Source organism: Lissotriton helveticus, chromosome 8 (genome assembly GCF_964261635.1).
Source record: "Lissotriton helveticus chromosome 8, aLisHel1.1, whole genome shotgun sequence".
Taxonomy (NCBI): Eukaryota; Metazoa; Chordata; class Amphibia; order Caudata; family Salamandridae; genus Lissotriton; species Lissotriton helveticus.
The window spans coordinates 1518905351-1518917439 of NC_136069.1; the positions used below are offsets into that span (position 1 = coordinate 1518905351).

The following is a 12089-nucleotide window of genomic DNA, read 5'->3' on the forward strand; positions in this document are numbered from 1 at the left end:
CGCATGTACTTCTGCTTGTACTAGTAGCCCATGCAGTTGTTGTTGCGGCTTTGGTTGTTGAATAGTACTTGTGAGATGAGTTACAACCTGTGTTGATGGTGTGCTGCTACTTTCTTGCGATCAACCAACATCACTGGTCGTTGGTGATTCAACAACTAAACAGGCTACCTGTGCAGCACTCATGGTGGGCCTTTGTTTTTGCTTTTGTTTTTCCCAAAAAAAATTAGTGGTTGAGCCACCAGTCTCCTTGGTAAGTGGTGCCACTTGCTTCTTCTTCTCCTTAGTAGAGACATCTTTCTTGCAAGAGGACCTACGGGCACCTCTTTTTGGAGCCATCTTCTTCAGATGTCGGAACAACAGGCCGCAGCAGGACTTCTTCCTGGCACTGATGCTCAACGATGATGCGGAGTTTTGTGCACCTAAAAGCAAACGAAGACAGAGGAACATCAGTAAATATATGTTGCATATGTAGCGCTTCAATAAACAGTTTGCAAGTAGGCATTTATGAATACACACGTGCACACCACACAATATGGAAATTTCAAAATTAGGATTTGCTAAATTTTTGGGAAACAGGAATTTAACATTGATCCAAGAGAGCACACACAGAGAGGGTTGTACTTTCATGTACCCCTGACTCCGCCTGGGCACAATGGGTGAAAGCAAGGCACAATGGGTGCAGGCCTATGTCTCAAAGCCTACTGCCTGCCTTCAAAATGGCCGCTTGACCCCCATCCACATGGCCAGGACCATGCCTCAAAATGGCCACCACCAACATAGCCAGCCCCCAACCCCTACTCCAAAAAGTCAAAAAACACAACACAAATCAAATCACCACAATCCAATGCCATCCATCAAGTTTCAGAAGGCTTATGCTGCCTGCTGGTGGTTTTCCGGTGCAAAATTGCAATTTTTACAATTTCGCGAGTGTGAGATTGTTGCTTCACGGCGCGAACGTGGCGAAAAACCAGCAAAATCCGCTAACAGACCGATTCTGGGCCCCCTGGGCATAATGGATGACATCAGAGCACACTGGGTGCAGGCCTATGGCACAAAGCACACAAACTGGCTTAAAAATGGCCCCTAGACCCCCACCCACACGGGACTAGGCAATAAAATGGCCCCCACCCACATAGCAAGCCCCCAACACCACCCCAAAAACTCGTAAAACACACAAAAATCACCACAATCCAATGCCATCCATGCCCTGGCCAGAATCATGTTAAAAAAAAAAATCAACAAAACAGTTGTTTCATGCATGCACCCATAACTAAGCCTGGTGGTTTTCAATTCATGTGCAGAATTGTAATTTTTACAATTTCGCGAGTGCGAGATTGTTGCTGCGCGGGACACGAGCAGTGCGAACACAAGCAAAAACATCCTCAGCTCGCGATCTTGCAGATTTATCCCCCAAAAAAGTCGAAAAAAAAGCAACACACACAAAAATCACCACAAACAAACAACATCAACTTACTTCTTTGTGAAATCAAATTTCGAATCCAAAAGTAATCCAAAAGGCCTCAAATCCAAATATCCAGCAGCAACCACAAAAAGTAATCCTTCCCAGTCAAGATCGAAATCAAAGTGGCCAGGAAATGGACTAAGCAATGGGAGGAGCTTGCTGGACAGGAACAGGAAGTTGGAGACTGGGCCACTTCCTTTACCCCTCCCCTTGTAATTTTTGTACTTTCGCGAGTGCGAGATTGTTGCTGCCCGCGCCGCGGACCGCGAGCAGTGCGAACACAAGCAAAAAATCCCCTTCGCGCGGATTTGCGTATTCTCGCCACATCCGCAAGAGTTCGCGGATTGCGGATTTTCCGAAAATCCGAAAAATCCGCGAGCGTAACGGATTTTACGCCCATGCTTAGTGCTCATGTTATTTTTCGCTACCTTATTATTTCTAGTGATTAGTACTAGTTAATGAGAGATTGGTTCAAGCAAGTTTTGTTTTTCTTGAATCCTTGCTCCATCAGTGACAAACAGCCTATTTAATTTTTCACTACTGTGAGACCTTCTCCTCTCATAGGTTAACATTGCGAATTCCTTAATACACTTTTAAACTGTAATTCCTGATCAGAGAGTAGTTGCTTTTACATGTTTTGTATCTTTGGAATGGTAATGATAAATCCTCCGTACTGGTGAAGTGGGATTTAACATTACTATTTTAGTAATTCCACTTTTAAGAAAGTGGACATTAATCTGCACTTACTGCTCTGTGTGCCTGACAGCCTGTCTCCAATACACGTCTGAGGTGGGTGACAGCTACACTTTGTGCATTCCCTTTACACAACACAGGAAGGATAGGTGTGTCTGAGTACTGATCTACATACATCTGCATTCTGATGGCCTTGCCTGGGTAGGATGGAAGGGAGGAGCTAACAATTCACTGCAATAGATAGTGTCCTGTCCTCACACAAAGGGCTGAGTTACCCCCTACAGGTAGCCTGGCAGATAGGGCTAGGAAGTAAAGGGAACCTGTGCACTGCAGAGACCTGCTTTGAAGTCACACCCACATCAAAGGCACATTTGGATATAAGTACTGGGTCTCTGACCACATCAAAACAGACACTACTGGACTTGTAGCTGAAGCTCTGCCAGAAGAACTGCTGTGCTGCTATACCGCTGGACTGCTGCTATGGAAGACCTGTTTTTCTGTTTGTTGCCTTTTTGCTCTCTGACTCTGCTAAAGGCAAGCTGGACTCTACCTTCACTCCAAGAGCTCTCCAAGGGCTTGTTGGCTTGTCTCCTGTTGCTTGAGACTCAGAGATAACAAAGTCTCTACCCCTGCTCGTGTGCCTGGCTCACTGAAAGTGGTCCAGATACTTGCAACACAGATTTTGACAAATCTCCTGTCTGTCTGTAGCAGAACTTGAGCATTGACCCGGTTGTGGAAGTAGAATCAGAGGATTACATCGGAACCAGTGCCTTTGCCTCCTAAGATTGATGCATTAATCAGCATCTCGCTCCTGCTGCAGTTTGGTGAGATCGACACAACCCCTCAATTGCATGGCAGAATCTGGTGCATCGCTCGATGCTTCCCGACTCCGGCACCCGTTTTCGGAACCAGAGCGTGAAGAAGATCGAGGAATCCTCGACTTACGGGAACCACATTGACGCATCTCGCTGTTGAGACCATGAAAGGTACTTTGTTCACCAGGGCCTGTGTGGGTCCTGTATCCAGTCAGTGCTCTATCATGGTCTGCCTGAACTATGACTGTGCTCAGGTCCAGTACAACGTGATGTAATCTTTTTAGCAGTACTTGCTTCTAATCGCTTTACTGCATTTACTTTTTGAAATACAAAATCTCAAACTCTATACATTGGATATTTGGCGCTTTGGTCTTGTTTTGTTCAGAATAAAACAATCTATTTTTCTAAACTTGTGTGGAGTCTTTTTGTGGTGCATTCATTGTGCTACTATGTGATTGTGTTGCACAAATACTTTACACATTGCCTTTAGCTAAGACTGACTGCTCTATGCCAAGCTACCAGAGGGTGAGTAGAGGTTTCCTTTAGTGTGTACCAGCCTAACCTGGCTATGATTGTGACTTCTGTTTGGACAGACCTTTTCCAACCAGAAATCCAATTTCTAACAAGGGTCAAGACTGATTTGCATATGGCTGGGTTCAAACTGAGGTGGCATGGTGTGCAAAAAAACGATGGATGCGGCCAGAGTAATTAACAGTGGCAAGGATTAATTAGATTATTCTATCCTTTATCTTTTGTTTACTTCAAAAGCCTACGGAGGGCACTATTGAATGTTAGTGCCTGGAATACTAAGGCTGTGTAGTCTTGATTTCCTATTATGCTTCTTTAATTCACCACCAGACACTCCCTGACCCTTTAACTCACTTTTGCAAGTTCCTGCTCTCTCCTTTTGATACTTTTTTTGTTTGATTTCCTCCTTCTTTCCCCCTTGTGTGGCTTTTTCTCTTTTGCTCGGGGTCAAAGTCTCATGAGGATAAATAACTGCGGGTCCCCACAAATGAGTGCTGGTGGGCCCCACCTGTAACCACTAGCTCAAATTAAGCACTGGTTCCTGTGGTACCAAGGATTGGGCCACCTGCACGTGCTCCGCGCGCAGGGATGGAAGCAGCGGACTGGCAGCATCGCCTGGGAGCTGGGAAGCTTGGCTCCCCCTTCCTCCTCCGCCGGAGTGGTACAGGCCGTCTTTGAACGCATGCGAGCCTGTCATTCCCAGGCAGTGTGGGATTGGAGCCTGCCCCATTCATTGTAGCAGCGTGAGCGCGCGCCTCGGAGTACGGGGACCGGGGATGCCGGAGGAGCCCACGGATTGCAGCGCCTGGTGCTGGGGCTCGGGAGGATACTAGAGGCTGACCGGCGGGAGCGCGCGCCTGGAGGGCTCTGTTTCTTGGCCGTGGATCTGTGAGGAGCAGGATGATGGGAGCCCGGGATCCTGCGGAGCCATAGGCTGCTGCTACTGCTGACAGTGGATGCTTCTCTGGTCCAGCCCTTGCCTGTGTGTATTTTAATGCGCCCCGTACTCCAAGCCCTCAAGAATGCCCTTGTGACACGTACAGCGAGCATGGGGGGCGTGAATCCGGCAGATCGGTAGAAAGCTGCTGAAAGTGGATGGTTTGGGAACCAGCTGCCTGCCTGTGTGTGCGCCTCGCCTGCTGCAGGACCTCGCAACCTGCCCGTACTGCGCGATCCAAGCAAGGGAGCTTGGATTGGCGATCCGGGGCTGCTGCTGGGAGGAGATCGCTTCTGGAAGCCTGGGCGAGCCCCCCGGGTACCACCGGACTTCGGAGCCTGCCTGGGAGGCGTGGACGCTGCAGGCCGATGAGCTGGGGCTGCTGCTCAGAGAGGCGATCGCTTTGGAAGCGGGCCCCCTGCCTGCGTGAACCCCCGCGTACCACCAGACTTCAAAGCCTGCCTGGGAGGATTGGACTCTGCAAGTCGGTACTGCTGGCGCAGGCTAGCCGTTCGGATCCATCTGCCCACCCTTGGGGGTTTATTCCCGGGGCACAGAGCTCTCCCAGCCCGCCGCCCCTCTTCGTGCGATGGAACGCGGGGACGGCTGCCCGGACCCCCTCGGAATGGTAAGCGCCTGTTTATACAGCTGGATGCCGCCCCTTCCCCTGAACATGTCTCAGCTCGTGACTCTACCGAGCCCCCCCGCCCCTCCCATGATAACCAGGGCAGGGATCATGGGTGACAATGGCTGGTCTGCCCCTGCCTTGTGTGGCCTCGCAGAGACCCCCTCCCTTTGACAGCCCCGCAGCCTGTCTGTACTGCCAGCTCTTGACCAGCTGCGGTGCCCGAATGTGTGGCTGGGGTGGGGATTAGCATCCTACGAGGACAGTTGTAGTGATTTGCCCCCTCCCACCTCTTCTTTTTTTAATCATTAATATGCGGCTCGTTCTGCTGCGCGTGTTGTTGTCGTCTCTGTATTATATTTTCGTCTGGGATTTGCCACACTCGGCTTCAAAGCCCGAATCCGAGGGGGAGGCGCCATTAAAGGGAGCCTCGGTGCTACATGTCCTGGTTTTAGTGGTGATTGGCCTCACTTCACACCTGCAGCGAGGCTAAATGAAGGCAGCACGGGCACAGGACAAGCCAGGCCACGGAGCTGCCAGGTCTCCCGTGCCTTGTAGTACATCTTCAGCAAGACCCGACTTTTTAGGCAGAAACTCGTTGCATTCTGAGACGTGCAGGTGGTAGCCTACAGAGGTGGCGTCGGTTAAACGCCCGGACTGTCTGGAGAGGGCACGCAAGACGTAAGGTCAATTGGTGTGTGTGTGTGTAGATATATATATATATATATATATATATATATATATATATATATATATATATATATATATATATGTATGTATATATATATATGTATATATATATGTGTGTATATATATATGTATATATATATATGTGTGTATATATATATGTATATATATCTGTGTATATATATATATATATATATATATATATTATATATATACACACACGTGTATGTATGTCTAGGGCTCTGCGACATTTCCGTGGCCACCAGTGGTGTAGCAAGCGTGGCACGGGTCCCCAATGGAAGCAAAATGCACCCCTGAAAAATACAGTCACGTGGTGTCCAAAAGGTCCCTCAGAGCACGGAATCCCGGTGCTACTGCACCAACCGCACAATTAATAAGCATGCCAATGATCGTCACTGCTTTTCTGTATGTTTATCGGCGTGATTAAAGTTGAAGTCTCCTAAAGGTCTGGTGGGTGCAGCGTGTATACACAGTGTGTTACAAGGGAGGGTGTGCAGTTGTATGCTACAGGTTCAGCTCTATCTCCGACTAGTACCTCTTACTCAACCGCCCCACGTGTCTCTGGTTAACCAACCCCTCCCCGGAGCACAGGGGACTTCTGAGCCCCCCTCCTGCTGCAGAGAGCAGGTCGGTGCTCCCAGGCTGCGATAGAGGCTGAGGCGCGAGCCTCGCTGCCCAGTGCCTGCCCATCCAATGCAGGGCGCCGCTCTGCCAGCCTACTTACATCGTGTGCCGGGCGCCGCTCTGCCAGCCTACTTCCACACCGTGCAGGGCGCCTTCTGCCAGCCCCCTTCCATCGTGTACCGGGCGCCGCTCTGCCAGCCTCCTACCGCCATATGCAGCGTGCCTCTCTGCCAGCTTCCTTCCACCCTGAGGAGGCTCTGCCAGCCTCCTTCCAAGGTGTGCAGGGAACTCTTCTGCCAGCCTCCTTACAAGGTGTGCAGGGCACTACTCTGCCAGCCTCCTTCCTCCCTGTGCAGCGTGCCGCTCTGCCAACCTCCTTCCACCCTGTGCAGCGCGCCACTCTGCCAGCCTCCTTCCACCCTGTGCAGGGTGATGCCCTCCCAGCCTCCTTCCACCCTGTGCAGGGTGATGCTCTGCCAGCCTCCGTCCAGCCTGTGCAGGGTAATGCTCTGCCAGCCTCTTTCCACCCTGTGCAGGGAGATACTCTGCCAGCCTCCTACCACCCTGTGCAGCCTCCTTCCACCCTGTGCAGCCTCCTTCCACCTTGTGCAGGGTGATGCTCTCCCAGCCTCCTTCCACCCTGTGCAGGGTGATGCTCTACCTGCCTCCTACCACCCTGTGCAGCCTCCTTCCACCCTGTGCAGGGTGATGCTCTCCCAGCCTTCTTCCACCCTGTGGAAGGTGATGCTCTCCCAGCCTCCTTCCATCCTGTGCAGGGTGATGCTCTCCCAGCCTCCTTCCACCCTGTGCAGGGTGATGCTCTACCTGCCTCCTACCACCCTGTGCAGCCTCCTTCCACCCTGTGCAGGGTGATGCTCTCCCAGCCTTCTTCCACCCTGTGGAAGGTGATGCTCTCCCAGCCTCCTTCCATCCTGTGCAGGGTGATGCTCTCCCAGCCTTCTTCCATCCTGTGCAGGGTGATGCTCTCCCAGCCTCCTTCCACCCTGTGCAGGTTGATGCTCTCCCAGCCTTCTTCCATCCTGTGCAGGGTGATGCTCTCCCAGCCTTCTTCCATCCTGTGCAGGGTGATGCTCTCCCAGCCTCCTTCCACCCTGTGCAGGGTGATGCTCTCCCAGCCTTCTTCCACCCTGTGGAGGGCGATGCTCTCCCAGCCTTCTTCCATCCTGTGCAGGGTGATGCTCTCCCAGCCTCCTTCCACCCTGTGCAGGGTGATGCTCTCCCAGCCTTCTTCCACCCTGTGGAGGGTGATGCTCTCCCAGCCTTCTTCCATCCTGTGCAGGGTGATGCTCTCCCAGCCTTCTACCATCCTGTGCAGGGTGATGCTCTCCCAGCCTCCTTCCACCCTGTGCAGGGTGATGCTCTCCCAGCCTTCTTCCACCCTGTGGATGGTGATGCTCTCCCAGCCTCCTTCCACCCTGTGCAGGGTGATGCTCTCCCAGCCTTCTTCCACCCTGTGCAGGGTGATGCTCTCCCAGCCTTCTTCCATCCTGTGCAGGGTGATGCTCTCCCAGCCTCCTTCCACCATGTGCAGCGCGCCGCTCTGCCAGCCTCCTTCCACCCTGTGCAGGGTGATGCTCTCCCAGCCTTCTTCCACCCTGTGCAGGGTGATGCTCTCCCAGCCTTCTTCCATCCTGTGCAGGGTGATGCTCTCCCAGCCTCCTTCTACCCTGTGCAGGGTGATGCTCTCCCAGCCTCCTTCTACCCTGTGCAGGGTGATGCTCTCCCAGCCTTCTTCCATCCTGTGCAGGGTGATGCTCTCCCAGCCTCCTTCTACCCTGTGCAGGGTGATGCTCTCCCAGCCTTCTTCCATCCTGTGCAGGGTGATGCTCTCCCAGCCTCCTTCTACCCTGTGCAGGGTGATGCTCTCCCAGCCTTCTTCCATCTGTGCAGGGTGATGCTCTCCCAGCCTCCTTCCACCCTGTGCAGGGCACTGCTCTGCCAGCCCCCTTCCCCCCTGTGCAACGTGCCTCTCTGTCAGCCTCCTCCACCCTGTGCAGAGTGCCGCTCTCCCTGCCTCTTTCCACCCTCAGCAGGGCACTGCTCTGCCAGCCTCCTTCCACCCTAAGGAGCTGTTGCTGGGGCTCCTCTGCCTGCCCCTTCATCCAGGGCAGAGTGCTGCCCTGGCTTCCTCGCCACCACCCAAGCTGCGTGGTCCTGATGCTGCCCCCCTCAGCCCCTTCACCCAGCGCAGAGTCCTCTAGTTGAGTTATGCCAGACTCTATTAACTCAGGACAGCTGTTGGAGCTGCTGTGCCAGCCCCCATCCACCCAGTTCAAGCCAACCAGCCAGCCTCCTATGCAATGTTGGTGCTTATTTGGCTGCTTCCTGCCCCCTTCATGCGGTGTGTTTTTTGATTTTTCTCTGTCGCTATCCTGTGCATCAAAGGCACTGTGCTGCTGGTTCTAGTCTGCCTGTTTCCCAACCACCTACTGCAGTGTGCTGCTGGTGTTGCATTGTTTTCACACTAATTTCCTCCCAAATGCCGTGAGGTACCGCTGCTCTGCCAGCCACTACACCCACCCACCCAAAGCAGTGAGCACTGGGTTCAACTCCTACCGCACCTGCGCAGGGCCCTCATCTCCTGATATTCAGTAACACAGGCAGATGCCCTCCTATCTACCACTGCAGGAGGCTGCTCTCCTCCCATCCATCACTGTGGGATGCTGGGCCTATCCCATCCATCACTGTGGGATGCTGATGCTGCTCTCCTCCCATCCATCCCTGTGGGATGCTGCTCTCCTCCCATCCATCACTGTGGGATGCTGGGCCTATCCCATCCATCACTGTGGGATGCTGATGCTGCTCTCCTCCCATCCATCCCTGTGGGATGCTGCTCTCCTCCATCCATCACTGTGGGATGCTGGGCCTATCTCACCCATCACTGTGGGATGCTGGGCCTATCTCACCCATCACTGTGGGATGCTGGGCCTATCTCACCCATCACTGTGGGATGCTGCTCTCCTCCCATCCATCACTGTGGGATGATACTCTTCTCCCATCCACCACTGTGGGATGCTGGGCCTATCCCATCCATCACTGTGGGATGCTGATGCTGCTCTCCTCCCATCCATCACTGTGGGATGCTGCTCTCCTCCCATCCATCACTGCGGGATGTTGCTCTCCTCCATCCATCACTGTGGGATGCTGCTCTCCTCCCATCCATCACTGTGGGATGATGCTCTTCTCCCATCCACCACTGTGGGATGCTGGGCCTATCCCATCCATCACTGTGGGATGCTGCTCTCCTCCCCTCCATCACTGTGGGATGTTGCTCTCCTCCATCCATCACTGTGGGATGTTGTTCTCCTCCCACCCATCACTGTGGAATGCTGCTCTCCTCCCATCCATCACTGTGGAATGCTGCTCTCCTCCCATCCATACCTGTGGAAACCTGCTCTCCTCCCATCCATCCCTGTGGGATGCTGCTCTCCTGCCATCCATCCCTGTGGGATGCTGCTCTCCTCTCATCCATCCCTGTGGGTGGGATGCTGCTCTCCTCCCGTCCAACCCTTTGGGTGGGGTGCTGCTCTCCTCCCATCCATCACTGTGGGGTGCTGCTCTCCTCCCATCCATCACTGTGGGATGCTGCTCTCCTCCAATCCGTCATTGTGGGATACAGCTCTCTTCCCATCCATCCCTGTGGGATGCTGTGCCTATCCCATACATCCCCGTGGGATGCTGGGCCTATCCCATCCATCTCTGTGGGATGCTGCTCTCCTCCCATCCATCCCTGTGGGATGCTGGGCCTATCTCACCCATCACTGTGGGATGCTGCTCTCCTCCCATCCATCACTGTTGGATGCTGCTCTCCTCCCATCCATCACTGTGGGATGCTGGGCCTATCTCACCCATCACTGTGGGATGCTGCTCTCCTCCCATCCATCACTGTTGGATGCTGCTCTCCTCCCATCCATCACTGTGGGATGCTGCTCTCCTCCCATCCATCACTGTGGATGCTTATCTCCTCCCAACCATCCCTGTGGGATGCTGGGCCTATCCCATCCATCCTTTCTTCTCATCCACTCAGTACAGGCTGCTTTCCTCCGTCCAACTGCCCAATGCAACACCCTGGCCCCTTCCTTTCTCCTAAACCTGAAGAGTGCGTTCCATCCACCCTTCCTTATAGGGTACTGCCCTCTTCATAACCACGCACTGCAAGATGCTGCCTTCTCACAACCACACACTGCAGGCAGCTGTCCTTCTCACAACTAAACACTGCAGGATGCTGACATACTCACAACTATAAACACTGCGGGATACAGCCCTCCTCACAACTAAACACTGAATGATGCTGTCCTATCTCACAACCCCACACTGAAGGATGCTGTCCTTTCTCACAACCACACACTGAAGGATGCGGTCCTTCTCACAACTAAATACTGAAGGACGCTGCCCTCCTCACAACCACACACTGCACAATGCTGTCCTTCTCACAGCTAAACACTGCAGGATGCTGCCCTTCTCACAACCACACACTGCAGGATGCTGTCCTTCTTACAACCACACACTGCAGGATGCTGACCTCCTCATAACCACACACTGCAGGATGCTGTCCTACTCACAACTATAAACACTTCGGGATACAGCCCTTCTCACAACTAAACACTGCAGGAAGCTGTCTTTTCTCGCAACCACACACTGAAGGATGCTGCCCTTCTCACAACCACACACTGCAGGATGTAGCCCTTCTCACAACGAAACACTGCAGGATATTGCCCTTCTCACAACCACACACTACAGGATGTTGTCCGTCTCACAACTAAACACTGCAGTATGCTGCCCGCTTCACAACCACACACTGCAGGATGTAGCCCTTCTCACAACTAAACACTGCAGGCTATTGCCCTTCTCACAACCACACACTGCAGGATGCTGTCCTTCTTACAACCACACACTGCATGATACTGTCCTACCCACAACTATAAACACTGAGGGATACTGCCCTCCTCACAACTAAACACTACAGGATACTGCCCTTTTCACACCACACACTGCATGATGTTGTCCTTCTTACAACCACACACTGCAGGATGCTGTCCTTTCTCACAACCACACACTGCAGATTGCTGTCCTACTCACAACTATAAACGCTGCTGGATGCTGCCCTTCTCACACACACACACACTGCAGGGTGCTCTCCTTCTCACAACCACACACTGCAGGATGTTGTCCTTTCTCACAACCACACACTACAGGATGCTCTCCTACTCACAACTATAAACACTGCATGATGTAGCCCTTCTCACAACTAAACACTGCAGGATATTGCCCTTCTCACAACCACACACTGAAGGATGAATCCCATCTCACAACTAAACACTGCAGTATATTGCCCTTCTCACGACCACACACTGCAGGATGCTGTCCTTCTTACAACCACACACTGCAGGAAGCTATCCTTTCTCACAACCACACACTGCAGGATGTTGTCCTACTCACAATCACACACTGCAGGATGCTGTCCTACCCACAACTATAAACACTGCGGGATACTGCCCTCCTCACAACTAAACACTACAGGATACTGCCCTTCTCACAACCACACACTGCAGGATGCTGTCCTTTCTCACAACCACACACTGCAGGATGTTGTCCTACTCACAACTATAAACACTGCGGGATACTGCCCTTCTCACAACTAAACACAGCAGGGTGCTGTCCTTCTCACAACCACAC

The 12089-nt window shown here is 52.6% G+C and overlaps 1 long non-coding RNA gene across 1 annotated transcript in view; it reads left to right on the plus strand.

The window, feature by feature from the left end:
* The first annotated feature begins 4351 nt into the window (after positions 1-4351).
* The window catches only part of LOC144773458 (uncharacterized), a 524491-nt gene continuing 516753 nt past the window's right edge, over positions 4352-12089 (plus strand). Inside the window, exon 1 of the long non-coding RNA XR_013599984.1 lies at positions 4352-5063. This is a non-coding gene — a long non-coding RNA (uncharacterized LOC144773458). The remainder of the gene's footprint in view (positions 5064-12089) is intronic.